We start from the raw sequence: 17,844 nt of genomic DNA on the forward strand, positions 1-17,844 counted from the left end.
TAGCAGAAAGAGGGTGGAGTTAAGGGGTAGAAGGAGGGGAGAGTCTAGGACTGCAACGTATAGTGAAGTGGGAACAGTGGATACTTTGTGAACTGTGAACAATGAAATATGTGGAGACTATGGGCTTGATTAGGGGTTTGGCAGTGTGGGAGCAGACGACCCCTCTCCTGCACTGCCAGACCCCTGGTTGAACCGCTCGCCTCATTAGGAGTTTTCTCCTGATCTGGTGGGCGGTTCTTTGGCGTTTCCACTGCGGTGCCTATGAAATAGGCACCGCAATGGGAACGTCAAAATCAGTACCTGCACCACATGGACTGCTGCAGTCCATGCAGTGCAGGTACTGGGGTGCATGCAGACAAGGGGTCACAACAAGCGCCCCCTTGGATGCATCCCTGGGCCCAGAGGCCTTTGTTTCCTCTCCGCCATTATTTTCATGGCGGTGGAACCATCATGAAAACCACGGTGGAGAGGAAACTCGTAACATGCTTGGTGGGACTGCTGTGGTCCCTCCAAGCATATTACGGCCTCAAGACCGCTGCGCCAGGGATCTCTGATCCCTGGTGTTTGCAGCGGTTCCAGGGCAGCCGACCACCCTATTTGTAATAGGGTGGACAGAAGACCACCATTGCCATGCTCCCTCGAGTCTGGCGGTCCATGGACCAACAGACATGTAATAAGACTCTAAGAATTAGTTTGACATGGACTGCAAAGGTGTGGCTCTGGTAGGCAAAAGGGATAGAAAAAAGAGCATGGTAAGGAGCTTCAGGGAACGTGGATGCATTCAGGACACTCATGAACACCTTACTGGGACATGATGATGATCAGCCAAATAAGCCCCACCCTCCACCAGGATGGGAAAGAGGAGCCAGAGATTACTGCTGGAATACCAACATAAATCCATAAGTAGAGAACATAGTGCATGTTAACAGAGAGCAGCAAAAGGATGTAGGGGTTGAGCACAGGATGACAGAAGAGAGAAGAAGGGATGAGTAAGCACATGATGACTGAAAAAAGTAGAGGAGGTGAGGACATGGTAACACTATTACTGTCTGGTCAGTGCCATATCACATCAATTTCTGTGATGTCACCAAGACAATGGTTGTATTATGTCACCTCCTGTGGCATCCCAGTTCAAAAGTCATGTGATATAATTTTCTCTGATGTCATCAGGTCAGAAGTTGTGTGATGTCACTTCCTGAACTGCCATAGAAAATGTGAAAGAGAGGATGTATCCTTACGGCTAGAGCTGCCGACTTTGGAGCTGGGGAACAGGGTTCGAGCCTCTGTGTCAGCTCAGCATCCTGTGAGTCTTGGGCAAATCACGTAATCTCCCCACACCTACTAGAAAATTAATGTGTCCTTGTGTAATGTAACTGGTGCACATGTAAAGTGCTCCATTACCTTCGAGTCAAGTTAGCGCTATATAAATCTGCAAACAAAAAAAAATATCACTTCTGCTACCCATAGCATTTTGGTGAATCAACGTCCATTTGACTGTTTCTTGTAGCCTGAACTGAAGTAAATTATGCATGTACATGCACATTACACTGCTGTGGTCCAAAGACTGGGTAAAGTCCCCCGGCAGCTTAAGGAAAGCATTACCATTGGGCTAATCCTGTGTATAACACTCTGGAATGCCAGGCTTGGGACTTTACTTTGGTGTTAGACTGTCCATAGCAGTTCTCTAGTACTTGGAGCTAGAATGCCCTGTTTTGAACTGTGTATATCCAAGCCATTTGTATTTTATGTGTAGAATGTATCTGTGTGTGCATTCAAGTTGTTTTCTTTTTAACATAAACAGTGACTAAAGTCGCAGGGATTATTGAGTGGTATTACTGTGTTTCATTGGGTTCTGGGTTTCTATCCCACACAACTTTCTTGAGTAAGCTGTACTCATCTGAGAGTAAAGTGCTAAAGTGGTTCACTTGGTATTCAACTTCAGTCTGAGTAGAAAGGTGTCCCCAAGACAGCAGAGAGAAACGACCGCCATGTCTTACAAACGGAAGCCGACGACCTCTATTGCCCTGCAAGCCATCTGCCCCCTTCTCCAACCACCTGAACCGGGTCTGAAATTGGGCAATTCACTGAAAAAAACAAAGTCGATGACTAGAAAACCTTGAATAATCGAACTACTGGCTACGTCCCATTTGCTCACTTGTTTTCATCTCTTTTGTTTTTCTCTTACTTCCTGGTGGTCCACAGCCTCTTGTAGAATAGCCCATGTGTGGGGGTCCACCTCCTCTTGTAGAATATCCCATGCATGGGGGTCCACCTCCTCTTGTAGAATAGCCAAGCGTGGGGGTTCACCTCCTCTTGTAGAATAGCCAATGCATGGGGGATCCACCTCCTCTTGTAGAATAGCTAAGGCATGGGGGTTCCACCTGACCACCTCTTCTTGTAGAATAGCCCTAGCATGGGGGTTCCACCTGACCACCTCCTCTTGTAGAATAGCCCATGAGTGGGGGTCCGCCTCCTCTTGTAGAATAGCCCATGCATGGAGGTTCCACGTGACCATCTCCTCTTGTAGAATAGCCCATGAGTGGGGGTCCGCCTCCTCTTGTAGAATAGCCCATGCATGGGGGTTCCACCTGACCACCTCCTCTTGTAGAGTAGCCCATGCGTGGGATCCACCTCCTCTTGTAGAATAGCCCATGCATGGGGGTCAACATGACCACCTCCTCTTGTAGAGTAGCCCATGAGTGGGGGTCCGCCTCCTCTTGTAGAATAGCCCATGCATGGAGGTTCCACGTGACCACCTCCTCTTGTAGAATAGCCCATGAGTGGGGGTCCGCCTCCTCTTGTAGAATAGCCCATGCATGGGGGTTCCACCTGACCACCTCCTCTTGTAGAATAGCCCATGCATGGGGGTTCCACCTGACCACCTCCTCTTGTAGAGTAGCCCATGCGTGGGATCCACCTCCTCTTGTAGAATAGCCCATGCATGGGGGTCAACATGACCACCTCCTCTTGTAGAGTAGCCCATGAGTGGGGGTCCACCTCCTCTTGTAGAATAGCCCATGCGTGGGGGGTCCACCTGACCACCTCCTCTTGTAGAATAGCCCATGAGTGGGGGTCCGCCTCCTCTTGTAGAATAGCCCATGCATGGAGGTTCCACGTGACCACCTCCTCTTGTAGAATAGCCCATGAGTGGGGGTCCGCCTCCTCTTGTAGAATAGCCCATGCATGGGGGTTCCACCTGACCACCTCCTCTTGTAGAATAGCCCATGCGTGGGGGTTCCACCTGACCACCTCCTCTTGTAGAGTAGCCCATGCGTGGGATCCACCTCCTCTTGTAGAATAGCCCATGCATGGGGGTCAACATGACCACCTCCTCTTGTAGAGTAGCCCATGAGTGGGGGTCCACCTCCTCTTGTAGAATAGCCCATGCGTGGGGGGTCCACCTGACCACCTCCTCTTGTAGAATAGCCCATGAGTGGGGGTCCGCCTCCTCTTGTAGAATAGCCCATGCGTGGGGGGTCCACCTGACCACCTCCTCTTGTAGAATAGCCCATGCATGGGGGTCAACATGACCACCTCCTCTTGTAGAGTAGCCCATTCGTGGGGTCCACCTCCTCTTGTAGAATAGCCCATGCGTGGGGTCCACCTCCTCTTGTAGAATAGCCCAGGCGTGGGGTCCACCTCCTCTTGTAATATAGCCCAGGCGTGGGGTCCACCTCCTCTTGTAGAATAGCCCATGCGTGGGGGGTCCACCTCCTCTTGTAGAATAGCCCATACGTGGGGGGTCCACCTCCTCTTGTAGAATAGCCCATGCGTGGGGGGGTCCACCTCCTCTAGTAGAATAGCCCATGCGTGGGGGTCCACCTCCTCTTGTAGAATAGCCCATGCATGGGATCCACCTCCTCTTGTTGGGGGGTCCACCTCCTCTAGTAGAATAGGCCATGCGTGGGATCCACCTCCTCTTGTAGAGTAGCCCATTCGTGGGGGGTTCACATGACCACCTCCTCTTGTAGAGTAGCCCATGCGTGGGGTCCACCTCCTCTTGTAGAATAGGCCATGTGCGGGGCTCTAAACACACCGTCCTCGATTCCAATCTGAAAGCATTCATCTTAAAATGCATCTTTCGCCGTTGCTGTTTTAAAACGCACCTTGGAAGTAAATACTAGACACAGGTAGCGAGAGCACTGCACACAATGAACGGATCTAATAAATATGCATCCAGACCCACACGTGTGCAGCTAGGGCTTAACTATGACTGAAGGCCGGAATTGCCTTGTTTTCGCGGCGTTTCCAGCCCGTCGCCTCACTGAGGTGTTTTCCTTGTTTCGTACCGATTCTGTAGACAGCGTTGAAGCCCGTCCGGGACTGCTGAGCTATTTAAAACATCCTCAATAAACACATTTCCCCTGTTTAATCTGCGCACCTGTGCTTCCGGCTCAGACACGATAAACAGAGCGGTCCCCGAGGGACGGCATGCAGGGATCGAAGCGTGTCCGATGGAGGAGAACAGAAAGGGCCGTCCCCGAATCGGTCCGGGGGGACTCCGACAACGGAGATCCGTTTAAGGGTCTAATTAGGGGAATACGCTTCGACTCTTCCCCTTACAGGCGAGGAACCACGGAAGTGAAAATAAGAACAAGCATTGGGAAAGCTAATAGAATTCGCCAATGCAATATTGTAATTGCATATATATAGACTTACTCAGGGCCGGCGCTAGGCATGGGCAGTATGGGCAGCCGCCCAGGGCCTCGCGCTCAGGTGAGAGGCAGGGGGCCCCGCAGGGGGCCTCCCCCTTCACTGTGAAATAAATTACTTTAACAGATTGCCCCCCTGCTCCACCAGGGCCCCCTCCCCACACAATTAGAATATACATCAGAGATGTCTGGTGTCAACCACATGGTGGCATTCCTGGGGGTGCAGGGGTGGGGGGGGGGAGGGACAAACAGAGTGGGGAAGTCAAAGCGGCAGGGCCAGCAATTAGGGCTCAGAGTGTCAGGGCGAGGCAACACCTCTCTTAAGTACCGCCATTCCCTGTCTGCATTTTGTTGCTAGGTGACAGAAGGCCCCTTTGTTTCCAGGACCAGCCGGACACAGGTAAGGAGCAGTGGGTGAGGGGAGGAGGGAGCAGCCAGATCAACTGGTGCTGGGGCAGTGTTTTAAGAAAGGCATTGTTACTGCTTCGAAGGCCCAGGGGAGGGGGACCCTTTCCCTGGGCCTCGAAGCACTAGAGCAAGCAGCAAGGTCCAGGTGTGGGGCCCCCTTTCCCTGGGCCTCTAAGCACTGTAGAAATCTGCAAGGTCAAGGTGTGGGGGCCCCCTTCCCAGTAGCCACTACTCCCTCTTTCTTTTCCTTTCCTTTATTTGTTCCCCTGTGAAATGAATACAAAAAAGAAAAACTTTTTTGCTGGAAAGGTCATCTTTTTTGTGACATTTTTCACTTCCAAAGTGCAGCCTTGGGAAAGAGAGAAATAAGAAATTCAAAATGTAAAAAAATAACTAAAGCAAGACAGAGTGGGTCGAAAAGGGGCCAGGTTGATTTTATTCACAGCCAAAACACATTAGTGCCTCTACACAGAGTTTACCAGTGAAGCGCTACTTTTGTTTTCTTGTCTTTCTCTAAACAGCTTTGTTTTCCCCGGGTGGGGAAGTGCACCATTTCTGGATGTACTGCAATACCTGCTTGATGGGCGGACTGGAAAATAAAGTGCATACCACTGCTCTGTATTCACAAATGTGGTCTTTTTAAACCATATTGCTTTTGTTTTGTAAGGATATATTCAATGGGCATTGAAGCAGGTCCGTTCCGGCCCTGTAGTCATGCCCTTAACTTTTCATGCAAAAGCATTCATTCATTTCTGAATAAGTGCAAAAGCATTAAGGTAACCATGTTGTTCCTGCTTACATTTCACATGCTTTAATTAATCTTACATTCCTTATGAGTGTGTGCTATTTCCAGCATGTTGTCACTTTTTTTTAGGCAGCATATTGCTCTTGTCTAGTGCCTAATTTGAATTGAGTCCCCCCCAGGAGTTTAGCGGGGCGCAACTGGGTTGTAGTTGAAGGCAGTGCGAGTTTCTCTCAGTGGGGTAGTATGGTGTTCAGTGGGGAGAGGATGTGGCACTATGGTCAGAGCTGCCGAATTTGGAACTGGGGAGCCAGGTTCAGCCTTCATGACCAGTCCACCAGACCATTCTCCCTGAAGGAGCATATTTCCATGCTAGACCTTGGAAGGACCCGCAAGACCTTAGAAGCCCTGGTGTCTTAGCATCGGAAGGTGAACCCTAGCAGTGGCAAGTGTGGGTTAACCTTGAAGGCCTGCCTACCACAATCCCTATTGAAGCCCACCGCAAGTCTTTTGGGCAGGCCTACGAAGCAGCACACCCTAGAGCAACAGTGACTCTGTCATTGAGGTCACATGACCCTTGAGGAGGGAGACTCTAGGGCGGTGCAAACGGTGAGATCGCATTGAGCGCTGACTTTGGGTCATGTTTGTGAGTATATTATGTTTCTAAAAGCACTTGCTGCCTCCTTCCTGGCCTCCAGGAATTTTCGGCAACAATAAAAATGTCATGAAACTCCGGTGATCAATGTTCTTCCTAGAGAGAAATGGAGGTTTGTCAAGTGGAAGTTTTGACTCATGGAAAGGTAGCGCAGAGGGTTAATGTGCTCGCTGCAAAGAACATGCCCCATGCAGATCACCAAGTCCACATAATGTAAATAGGCCAGTGGATTACTGCTTTTGTCAGAGAGATCCTATTGGTACTTGCAGTTTATAAGTCAAAATCCTAACATAGAACAATGAGCTATTAACTGTGATCTAAGAGATGCATGCCAACTGCAAGGTATAATTTACATCGTTATGGTTTTTTCCCCAGTCTTTGATTAACATAATGTTGCGAAAAGGGTTCACTTGAACAGAAATCAATTCTGGTTATTAAAGAGAACTTCCAACCATGGTATTACGTCCTAAATTCAGAGTTTGTGTTTCTCCAGATCAATCATTATTAAACTATACTGCCTACTAGTACGATTGTCATGTGACTCCTAGTCCTTTGTCTTATGTAAAATTACCTATTGTGATTTCCACACGTATTATTGATTATCTCTGTGTAATGTGTGATATAAAGTTCTCTGACACTCTAAATTGGTATCAGTGGTGCTGTTTATCAAATTAAATGCACCTGAGAGAGAGTGTAGTTATGGAGACTTGAGGGGCACTGTTAAAGGGTGGTAGTGAGGGAATCGGTGGCAGAGCAAGTCATTGGGGGCACCAACATTGTCGCACAGAGCTCCACCAGTGCTAAATCTGGCCACATCTACTTCCTACAGTTCTAACACCAAATCAAAAGCGTTGATTTGACAACCCCTTGAATCTGTAGCATACCTTCAAGTCAATGTATGATTTAGCAGTGGTCTCGGTTGTTCTAAGACTGTTTTTGCTTATGTAAAATCTTTATTTGTTTGCAATGGTGTCTTGTAATTTTGTACTATATGTGTTGTGTTTTTGCACTTAACATAATTCTGGTGAGTAAAGAGCACACACACAAAAAAGATTGTCCTACGTCTCTTAGCATGGGAGTGTGGGATTCTGCTGAGAGGACTTACTTTAAAACAAATTACGTAATGGCATCCTAAGGTAGCACAATAATGGCACAGAAAGATAAGGGAACGTTTTGAAATGTGCAATTATATCCATGGTCTTAGAGGTTTTCTCTTGTGTAATTTTATATTTTGAATGATCCCGCCCCTCATTACCTCAACAGTATCTCCCCCCTTTATGAGGCAGAACTGGAAATTGTATCATGCACTCATCTGGAAACAATCTGTTAACGAGGAGTAAATAATATACATCTTAGGGAGACCTGCACCTAGCTTTTCCATCTAATGAGACAAATGTAATCCATTTAACAGTTTTAAAATATATGGACTTATTTCATTTGTATATTTATCTTTTTGTCCATGTTACTGATATCCACGTTAGGTCTCTAAAGGGATGCCAAATAAGATCAATAGTCCTGCGATGTCACTTTCTATGATGTCACTTCTTGTGATATTACCAAGGGCGGCTCCTTCACTAGGGCGGAGGAGCGACGCCCCACTACTTTCTCGCAAAAGCAGAAACACAAAATGCTAAAACGACCATTTTATGTTTCTGCTTCTAACACTGCGAGAAAGCAGAAGTGTTTCGTTGGGGGTGGGCAGGTCTGTTTTAGGGGAGGGGTTGGATTGCCTTGCCAACTGCTAAGGGCGCTGACTGTTCGGCCAAACCAGTCTTGCGCACTTGGCCATTCTCTATGCAGGCTGCAATGCAGCCTACATGGGGAAAATGGCCTCCCCAGAAGTGCCTGGCTGGTCGGCGTCCTGATCAATTACAACGCTGCCATTGCAGCATTATGATTGGCTTAGGGGAGGGGAGGGAGGCTGCCTGCTTCCTGTTCTCCCCCCCCCCTTCCGAACTCCCGCGAGATCCTCCACCCGCGAGTCATGCCGGTTGCGACTGGAAGATACATGCAAATTAGAGGGGCCTCACATCTTCTCTTTCGCCCGGGGCCCCAGGAGTTCTAGGACCGGCCCTGGACTTACTACCCTGACGAGGCGTCCACGCGCTTTCCCAGCCAGTGCACGCTACTAGGCAACCCAAAAGGATTAGCGGTGAATTAGTATAGGGAGCTATGAAATGAATTTGAGCGGTAGACAAGTGAGTTTGTTATTTAGATTGAAAAAGGATAGTGGAGGGATGAGTTTGCATTTATATAGCGCTTGCTACCCCTGATGTGTGTGGAGGTGCTTTTCGGCAGGTAGCACGCTACTCCAGAACTCAAACAGAATTAGTGGGGAATTAATATAGGAAAATATTAAATTAATTTGAGCTGTGGATATTGGCTTTGCCAACGTTCTTTTCAAATGTTGCACTGTGGTGAAAGCTGCTCTGCTATATAGCTTAAAGTAAGAAAAGAAAGCGATATGATGGGGCTGACCGCGTCATGGTGCTTTTTGTTTTTCTTTAAGGTATGCACGTACAAACAAGCTAACATTTTTATTTTCCCTATACTTAAAATGCATTTACATTTTTAACCAAATGCCCATTGCAGTTACCAGTGTATCAAAATGAAGCTATCCGTAACACTGAGCATAGAGAGGGTGTGGAGATTCCACTAGATCTGCTGATTTTGGAGCTGGGGACCAGGTTCCAGTCTGGGTTCTGGATCAACATCCTGTGATTCTGGTCAAATCACTTAATCTCCCTGTGACTGTAAAAATTAATGTGTCCTTGTGTAATGTAAATGGCGCTCATGTAAAGTGCTCCAAATCCTTCCAGTCAAAGTCCAGCTATATAAATCAAGCTATGATGGAGGTAGGAGGGAGGCAACTAGGGACTGGGTGGGAAAGGGGAATGAAGTGATGGGAGTTAGGTGGTAGGAGGAACAGGCATGGGACATGCAGTGACGGAAGTGAGGTGGTGGTAGGGACAAGCAAACAATGAATTGAATGAGGAGGCTGGAAAGTACCAATAAAAAGAATAAAGTATTTTACAAGTGCATGGCCAGTGGAAGGGCATTGGCCACCAGAAGAATTCTTGGTCTAAGCTCCACAGCAAGGATGAAGACGTGAAGCTAAGCAGAAGCTGGAGGGAGGTGGGGGCTCTGACCAACAGGAAGAAAGGAAACAAGAGTGAAGTGAGAGCCAACCAAAGGCATGTAATGGGTGGGCTCTAATTCCCTTTTAATATTATTTTGTTGCTACAAGAGATTGTGCAAGAACAGCCCAAGCGCAGTGTAGGCAAAAAACCTAAAAGGAGGGCGGGGAGGCATATGTTATCGGAGAAGGCTCTTGCTAAATGTGAAAAAAGCATTTATTATAATATTCACTCCGCCAGTACGGACTCGAGTGAGAAGGAAACAACATTTGTAGCTGTGAAAGCTTCCCTCACAAACCGTCCAGGTAAAACTCCTGTAGCGGTGCAAGTTTTCCTCACACACTGTTCAGGTACAGCACTTGAAACAACACAACCTTTCATCACACATTGACAACAACCAGCACGTACAACAGTGCAGCCTTCCCATTTGAGATGTCATCAGTGATGTCATGAGTGATGTCACTGTCCATGTCATGAGTGATGTAATATGTGACGTCATCAGCAGTGCATTGCGGGCGCGCGAGTTATAGTTAGCTGAACTAACTATAACGGGGGAATTTCAATGGTTTTATATGAGTGAAATGTCCAGCTAACTATAACATGTGTCAAACCTACGTTTTTTTCAGTGAATTTCAAAGGTTTTGTAAATGCTACTTCCTAACTATAACGTGTGTAAAACCTACGTTTTTTTCAGTGAATTTCAAAGGTTTTTTAAATGCTAATTCCTAACTATAACGTGACTGTAACCTATGGTTTTTTCAGTGAATATATATATATGTATATATATATATATATATATATATATATATATATATACATATATATATATATTCAATCAGAACAGGTAGCCTATGCGAAGCCCTGCCACACAAAGTTTTTCAATAGCACGTTTATTTGAATCCATTTCACTTGCTCGATCCCCAGCAGATTTCAGAGTCTCCTTCGAACATAAAAGCCTGACGCGTTTCAGGGATGACCCATTCCTCAGAGGCAATGTTCGTGAAGGTCAGTCAAACAGATTTCTGATAGTGTCTACTCAAATAGCTCTCACCTGCCTCTATGGGCGTGTCTCAGGCGCACTGCATCCTGGGCTTTGTAGTGCACTATCCTTTAACCCACAGTGGGGCTGCTTCTTCAACCTTGCAATTTGAACCAATATTCTCCCAGTAGAGCGAGGAGAGCACTGGAACCTGTTAGGAAGCGCACTTGTAGCAGTGAAAACGTGTCCAAGGCAGCACCACCTGTGTTGGCGCTGCGCCTGCCTTCGTTCCATGATTGCAAGCTCCTACCAAAAGCCTGCATGGACCCTCATTCAAGGTGGGACTTGCTTCTCGACTGGGCAACAGCCGAAAATTATTCAATCAGAACAGGTAGCCTATGCGAAGCACTGCCACACAAAGTTTTTCAATAAGCACGTTTATTTGAATCTATTTCACTTGCTCGATCCCCAGCAGATTTCAGAGTCTCCTGCGAACATAAAAGCCTGACGCGTTTCAGGGATGACCCTTTCCTCAGAGGCAATGTTCGTGAAGGTCAGTCAAACAGATTTCTGATAGTGTCTACTCAAATAGCTCTCACCTGCCTCTATGGGCGTGTCTCAGGCGCACTGCATCCTGGGCTTTGTAGTGCACGATCCTTTAACCCACAGTGGGGCTGCTTCTTCAACCTTGCAATTTGAACCAATATTCTTCCAGTGGAGCGAGGAGAGCACTGGAACCTGTTAGGAAGCGCACTTGTAGCAGTGAAAACGTGTCCAAGGCAGCACCACCTGTGTTGGAGCTGCGCCTGCCTTCGTTCCATGATTGCAAGCTCTGAGGAAAGGGTCATCCCTGAAACGCGTCAGGCTTTTATGTTCGAAGGAGACTCTGAAATCTGCTGGGGATCGAGCAAGTGAAATGGATTCAAATAAACGTGCTTATTGAAAAACTTCGTGTGGCAGTGCTTCGCTTAAGGCTACCTGTTCTGATTGAATAGTTTTCGGCTGTTGCCCAGTCGAGAAACAAGTCCCACCTTGAATGAGGGTCCATGCAGGCTTTTGGTTAGAGCTTGCAGTGTTGGAACGAAGGCAGGCGCAGCGCCAACACAGGTGGTGCTGCCTTGGACACGTTTTCGCTGCTACAAGTACGCTTCCTGACAGGTTCCAGTGCTCTCCTCGCTCCACTGGGAGAATATTGGTTCCAATTGCAAGGTTGAAGAAGCAGCCCCACTGTGGGTTAAAGGGTAGTGCACTACAAAGCCCAGGATGCAGTGCGCCTGAGACACGCCCATAGAGGCAGGTGAGAGCTATTTGAGTAGACACTACCAGGAACTGTTTGATTGACCTTCACGAACATTGCCTCTGAGGAAAGGGTCATCCCTGAAACGCGTCAGGCTTTTATGTTCGAAGGAGACTCTGAAATCTGCTGGGGATCGAGCAAGTGAAATGGATTCAAATAAACGTGCTTATTGAAAAACTTCGTGCGGCAGTGCTTCGCTTAAGGCTACCTGTTCTGATTGAATACTTTTCGGCTGTTGCCTAGTCGAGAAGCAAGTCCCACCTTGAATGAGGGTCCATGCAGGCTTTTGGTTAGAGCTTGCAGTGTTGGAACGAAGGCAGGCGCAGCGCCAACACAGGTGGTGCTGCCTTGGACACGTTTTCGCTGCTACAAGTGCGCTTCCTGACAGGTTCCAGTGCTCTCCTCGCTCCACTGGGAGAATATTGGTTCCAATTGCAAGGTTGAAGAAGCAGCCCCACTGTGGGTTAAAGGGTAGTGCACTACAAAGCCCAGGATGCAGTGCGCCTGAGACACGCCCATAGAGGCAGGTGAGAGCTATCTGAGTAGACACTACCAGGAACTGTTTGATTGACCTTCACGAACATTGCCTCTGAGGAAAGGGTCATCCCTGAAACGCGTCAGGCTTTTATGTTTGAAGGAGACTCTGAAATCTGCTGGGGATCGAGCAAGTGAAATGGATTCAAATAAACGTGCTTATTGAAAAACTTCGTGTGGCATTGCTTCGCTTAAGGCTACCTGTTCTGATTGAATAATTTTCGACTGTTACCCAGTCGAGAAGCAAGTCCCACCTTGAATGAGGGTCCATGCAGGCTTTTGGTTAGAGCTTGCAGTGTTGGAACGAAGGCAGGCGCAGCGCCAACACAGGTGGTGCTGCCTTGGACACGTTTTCGCTGCTACAAGTGCGCTTCCTGACAGGTTCCAGTGCTCTCCTCGCTCCACTGGGAGAATATTGGTTCCAATTGCAAGGTTGAAGAAGCAGCCCCACTGTGGGTTAAAGGGTAGTGCACTACAAAGCCAAGGATGCAGTGCACCTGAGACACGCCCATAGAGGCAGGTGAGAGCTATTTGAGTAGACACTACCAGGAACTGTTTGATTGACCTTCACGAACATTGCCTCTGAGGAAAGGGTCATCCCTGAAACGCGTCAGGCTTTTATGTTCGAAGGAGACTCTGAAATCTGCTGGGGATCGAGCAAGTGAAATGGATTCAAATAAACGTGCTTATTGAAAAACTTTGTGTGGCAGTGCTTCGCTTAAGGCTACCTGTTCTGATTGAATAATTTTCGGCTGTTGCCCAGTCGAGAAGCAAGTCCCACCTTGAATGAGGGTCCATGCAGGCTTTTGGTTAGAGCTTGCAATGTTGGAATGAAGGCAGGCGCAGCGCCAACACAGGTGGTGCTGCCTTGGACACGTTTTCGCTGCTACAAGTGTGCTTCCTGACAGGTTCCAGTGCTCTCCTCGCTCCACTGGGAGAATATTGGTTCCAATTGCAAGGTTGAAGAAGCAGCCCCACTGTGGGTAAAAGGGTAGTGCACTACAAAGCCCAGGATGCAGTGCGCCTGAGACACGCCCATAGAGGCAGGTGAGAGCTATTTGAGTAGACACTACCAGGAACTGTTTGATTGACCTTCACGAACATTGCCTCTGAGGAAAGGGTCATCCCTGAAATGCGTCAGGCTTTTATGTTCGAAGGAGACTCTGAAATCTGCTGGGGATCGAGCAAGTGAAATGGATTCAAATAAACGTGCTTATTGAAAATCTTTGTGTGGCAGTGCTTCATTTAAGGCTACCTGTTCTGATTGAATAATTTTCGGCTGTTGCCCAGTCGAGAAGCAAGTCCCACCTTGAATGAGGGTCCATGCAGGCTTTTGGTTAGAGCTTGCAGTGTTGGAACGAAGGCAGGCGCAGCGCCAACACAGGTGGTGCTGCCTTGGACACGTTTTCGCTGCTACAAGTGCGCTTCCTGACAGGTTCCAGTGCTCTCCTCGCTCCACTGGGAGAATATTGGTTCCAATTGCAAGGTTGAAGAAGCAGCCCCACTGTTGGTTAAAGGGTAGTGCACTACAAAGCCCAGGATGCAGTGCGCCTGAGACACGCCCATAGAGGCAGGTGAGAGCTATTTGAGTAGACACTACCAGGAACTGTTTGATTGACCTTCACGAACATTGCCTCTGAGGAAAGGGTCATCCCTGAAACGCGTCAGGCTTTTATGTTCGAAGGAGACTCTGAAATCTGCTGGGGATCGAGCAAGTGAAATGGATTCAAATAAACGTGCTTATTGAAAAACTTTGTGTGGCAGTGCTTCGCTTAAGGCTACCTGTTCTGATTGAATATATATATATATATATATATATATATATTATATATCTTTCTCTCTCTCTCTCTCTCTCTCTCTATATATATATATATATATATATATATATATATATATATTCACTGAAAAAACTATAGGTTTCACACACGTTATAGTTAGGAATTAGCATTTAAAAAACCTTGCAAATTCATAAAAAAAACATAGGTTTCACACATGTTATAAAAACACTCTTTGTGACCCACTCGGAACCTTCACTCACCGGGGCAGACCTTTGAAAAAGTTTTTGGGAGAAAAAAGAAACGCGTCAGGTGTCTTACACTGCCCGAAATAAAATTGCTGGAAGCAACTGTGTAGCGAGTGCTGCTCAAATTACTCTCCAAATTGGGGGAGAATTAGGAGTTATACACAGCGACTAGGTCCTGTCGCAGAGTTCACGCACCGCCAGCTAGAGCGCCATGTTTCCCCGACCCGGACCAACACAGGATATGCGGCAAAACAAACTTTGGAGAAACAGGCTGCCACAAAACACAGGAGTTTGGAATGGTCCCTCTGCAGCCCACCGTAAATGAAGGGTAGCAACTAGGGCTACACAATGGGGAACTTAATCGTCCCCACGAGACAGTAAGAAAATCAACATCGCCTCACGAAGGATTTCCAAATGAACAACAAATGTGGCACCACAAAGACCATCATGCTGAGCAATCACCTTATCGCAGGTGTCCACTAGAGGGCTGGCACTGTATAAAAACACTCTTTGTGACCCACTCGGAACCTTCACTCACCTAGGCAGACCTTTGAAAAAGTGTTTGGGAGAAAAACGAAACGCGTCAGGTGTCTTACACTGCCCGAAATAAAATTGCTGGAAGCAACTGTGTAGCGAGTGCGGCTCAAATTACTCTACAAATTGGGGGAGAACGAGGAGTTATATATATATATATTTATAAATTCGAAAAAGCTGCCCGCTTTAGGAAGGGCCCACAGCAGGTTGATTTTGCTCAATATCTTTTATTGGAGGTTGCCGTGTGCGAGTGATGAAAAGCTGCTTGCCAAATTCTCCTCTCTGGTCCGACGCGTTTCATGCCTCTCTGCATTTCATCAGGGACTAGGGATCATGGTTCTGCGTGATGGCGCTGTATTATAAATGACGATTCAAGTCCCGCCTCAGTGGGCGTGGCCAACAGGCATCTTGGTACTTGCAGTCATATTGTTTCCCTAGTGGGTCCAGTGCCATCCGCAGTTCTAACAATGTTTAAATTACTCCACAGTGGGTTGCCGCATGAGTTCACCTCCTTGCACCGGCACCTTCACTCCTCCAACACTGCGCCTGCTCCAAACGCGGTCTCACTGGATAGCGAGACTGCTGGTCTGTGTTCAAACAGCGGGACCGTTCCGCGACCCAGGCATGGCCGCCAATATATAAATTCAAAAAAGCTGCCCGCTTTAGGAAGGGCCCACAGCAGGTTGATTTTGCTCAATATCTTTTATTGGAGGTTGCCGTGTGCGAGTGATGAAAAGCTGCTTGCCAAATTCTCCTCTCTGGTCCGACGCGTTTCATGCCTCTCTGCATTTCATCAGGGACTAGGGATCATGGTTCTGCGTGATGGCGCTGTATTATAAATGACGATTCAAGTCCCGCCTCAGTGGGCGTGGCCAACAGGCATCTTGGTACTTGCAGTCATATTGTTTCCCTAGTGGGTCCAGTGCCATCCGCAGTTCTAACAATGTTTAAATTACTCCACAGTGGGTTGCCGCATGAGTTCACCTCCTTGCACCGGCACCTTTACTCCTCCAACACCGCGCCTGCTCCAAACGCGGTCTCACTGGATAGCGAGACTGCTGGTCTGTGTTCAAACAGCGGGACCGTTCCGCGACCCAGGAATGGCCGCCAATATATAAATTCGAAAAAGCTGCCCGCTTTAGGAAGGGCCCACAGCAGGTTGATTTTGCTCAATATCTTTTATTGGAGGTTGCCGTGTGCGAGTGATGAAAAGCTGCTTGCCAAATTCTCCTCTCTGGTCCGACGCGTTTCATGCCTCTCTGCATTTCATCAGGGACTAGGGATCATGGTTCTGCGTGATGGCACTGTATTATAAATGACGATTCAAGTCCCGCCTCAGTGGGCGTGGCCAACAGGCATCTTGGTACTTGCAGTCATATTGTTTCCCTAGTGGGTCCAGTGCCATCCGCAGTTCTAACAATGTTTAAATTACTCCACAGTGGGTTGCCGCATGAGTTCACCTCCTTGCACCGGCACCTTCACTCCTCCAACACCGCGCCTGCTCCAAACGCGGTCTCACTGGATAGCGAGACTGCTGGTCTGTGTTCAAACAGCAGGACCGTTCCGTGACCCAGGCATGGCCGCCAATATATAAATTCGAAAAAGCTGCCCGCTTTAGGAAGGGCCCACAGCAGGTTGATTTTGCTCAATATCTTTTATTGGAGGTTGCCGTGTGCGAGTGATGAAAAGCTGCTTGCCAAATTCTCCTCTCTGGTCCGACGCGTTTCATGCCTCTCTGCATTTCATCAGGGACTAGGGATCATGGTTCTGCGTGATGGCGCTGTATTATAAATGACGATTCAAGTCCCGCCTCAGTGGGCGTGGCCAACAGGCATCTTGGTACTTGCAGTCATATTGTTTCCCTAGTGGGTCCAGTGCCATCCGCAGTTCTAACAATGTTTAAATTACTCCACAGTGGGTTGCCGCATGAGTTCACCTCCTTGCACCGGCACCTTTACTCCTCCAACACCGCGCCTGCTCCAAACGCGGTCTCACTGGATAGCGAGACTGCTGGTCTGTGTTCAAACAGAGGGACCGTTCCGCGACCCAGGAATGGCCGCCAATATATAAATTCGAAAAAGCTGCCCGCTTTAGGAAGGGCCCACAGCAGGTTGATTTTGCTCAATATCTTTTATTGGAGGTTGCCGTGTGCGAGTGATGAAAAGCTGCTTGCCAAATTCTCCTCTCTGGTCCGACGCGTTTCATGCCTCTCTGCATTTCATCAGGGACTAGGGATCATGGTTCTGCGTGATGGCACTGTATTATAAATGACGATTCAAGTCCCGCCTCAGTGGGCGTGGCCAACAGGCATCTTGGTACTTGCAGTCATATTGTTTCCCTAGTGGGTCCAGTGCCATCCGCAGTTCTAACAATGTTTAAATTACTCCACAGTGGGTTGCCGCATGAGTTCACCTCCTTGCACCGGCACCTTCACTCCTCCAACACCGCGCCTGCTCCAAACGCGGTCTCACTGGATAGCGAGACTGCTGGTCTGTGTTCAAACAGCAGGACCGTTCCGCGACCCAGGCATGGCCGCCAATATATAAATTCGAAAAAGCTGCCCGCTTTAGGAAGGGCCCACAGCAGGTTGATTTTGCTCAATATCTTTTATTGGAGGTTGCCGTGTGCGAGTGATGAAAAGCTGCTTGCCAAATTCTCCTCTCTGGTCCGACGCGTTTCATGCCTCTCTGCATTTCATCAGGGACTAGGGATCATGGTTCTGCGTGATGGCGCTGTATTATAAATGACGATTCAAGTCCCGCCTCAGTGGGCGTGGCCAACAGGCATCTTGGTACTTGCAGTCATATTGTTTCCCTAGTGGGTCCAGTGCCATCCGCAGTTCTAACAATGTTTAAATTACTCCACAGTGGGTTGCCGCATGAG

This window comes from Lissotriton helveticus, chromosome 1_1, assembly GCF_964261635.1.
Source record: "Lissotriton helveticus chromosome 1_1, aLisHel1.1, whole genome shotgun sequence".
Classification (NCBI taxonomy): Eukaryota; Metazoa; Chordata; class Amphibia; order Caudata; family Salamandridae; genus Lissotriton; species Lissotriton helveticus.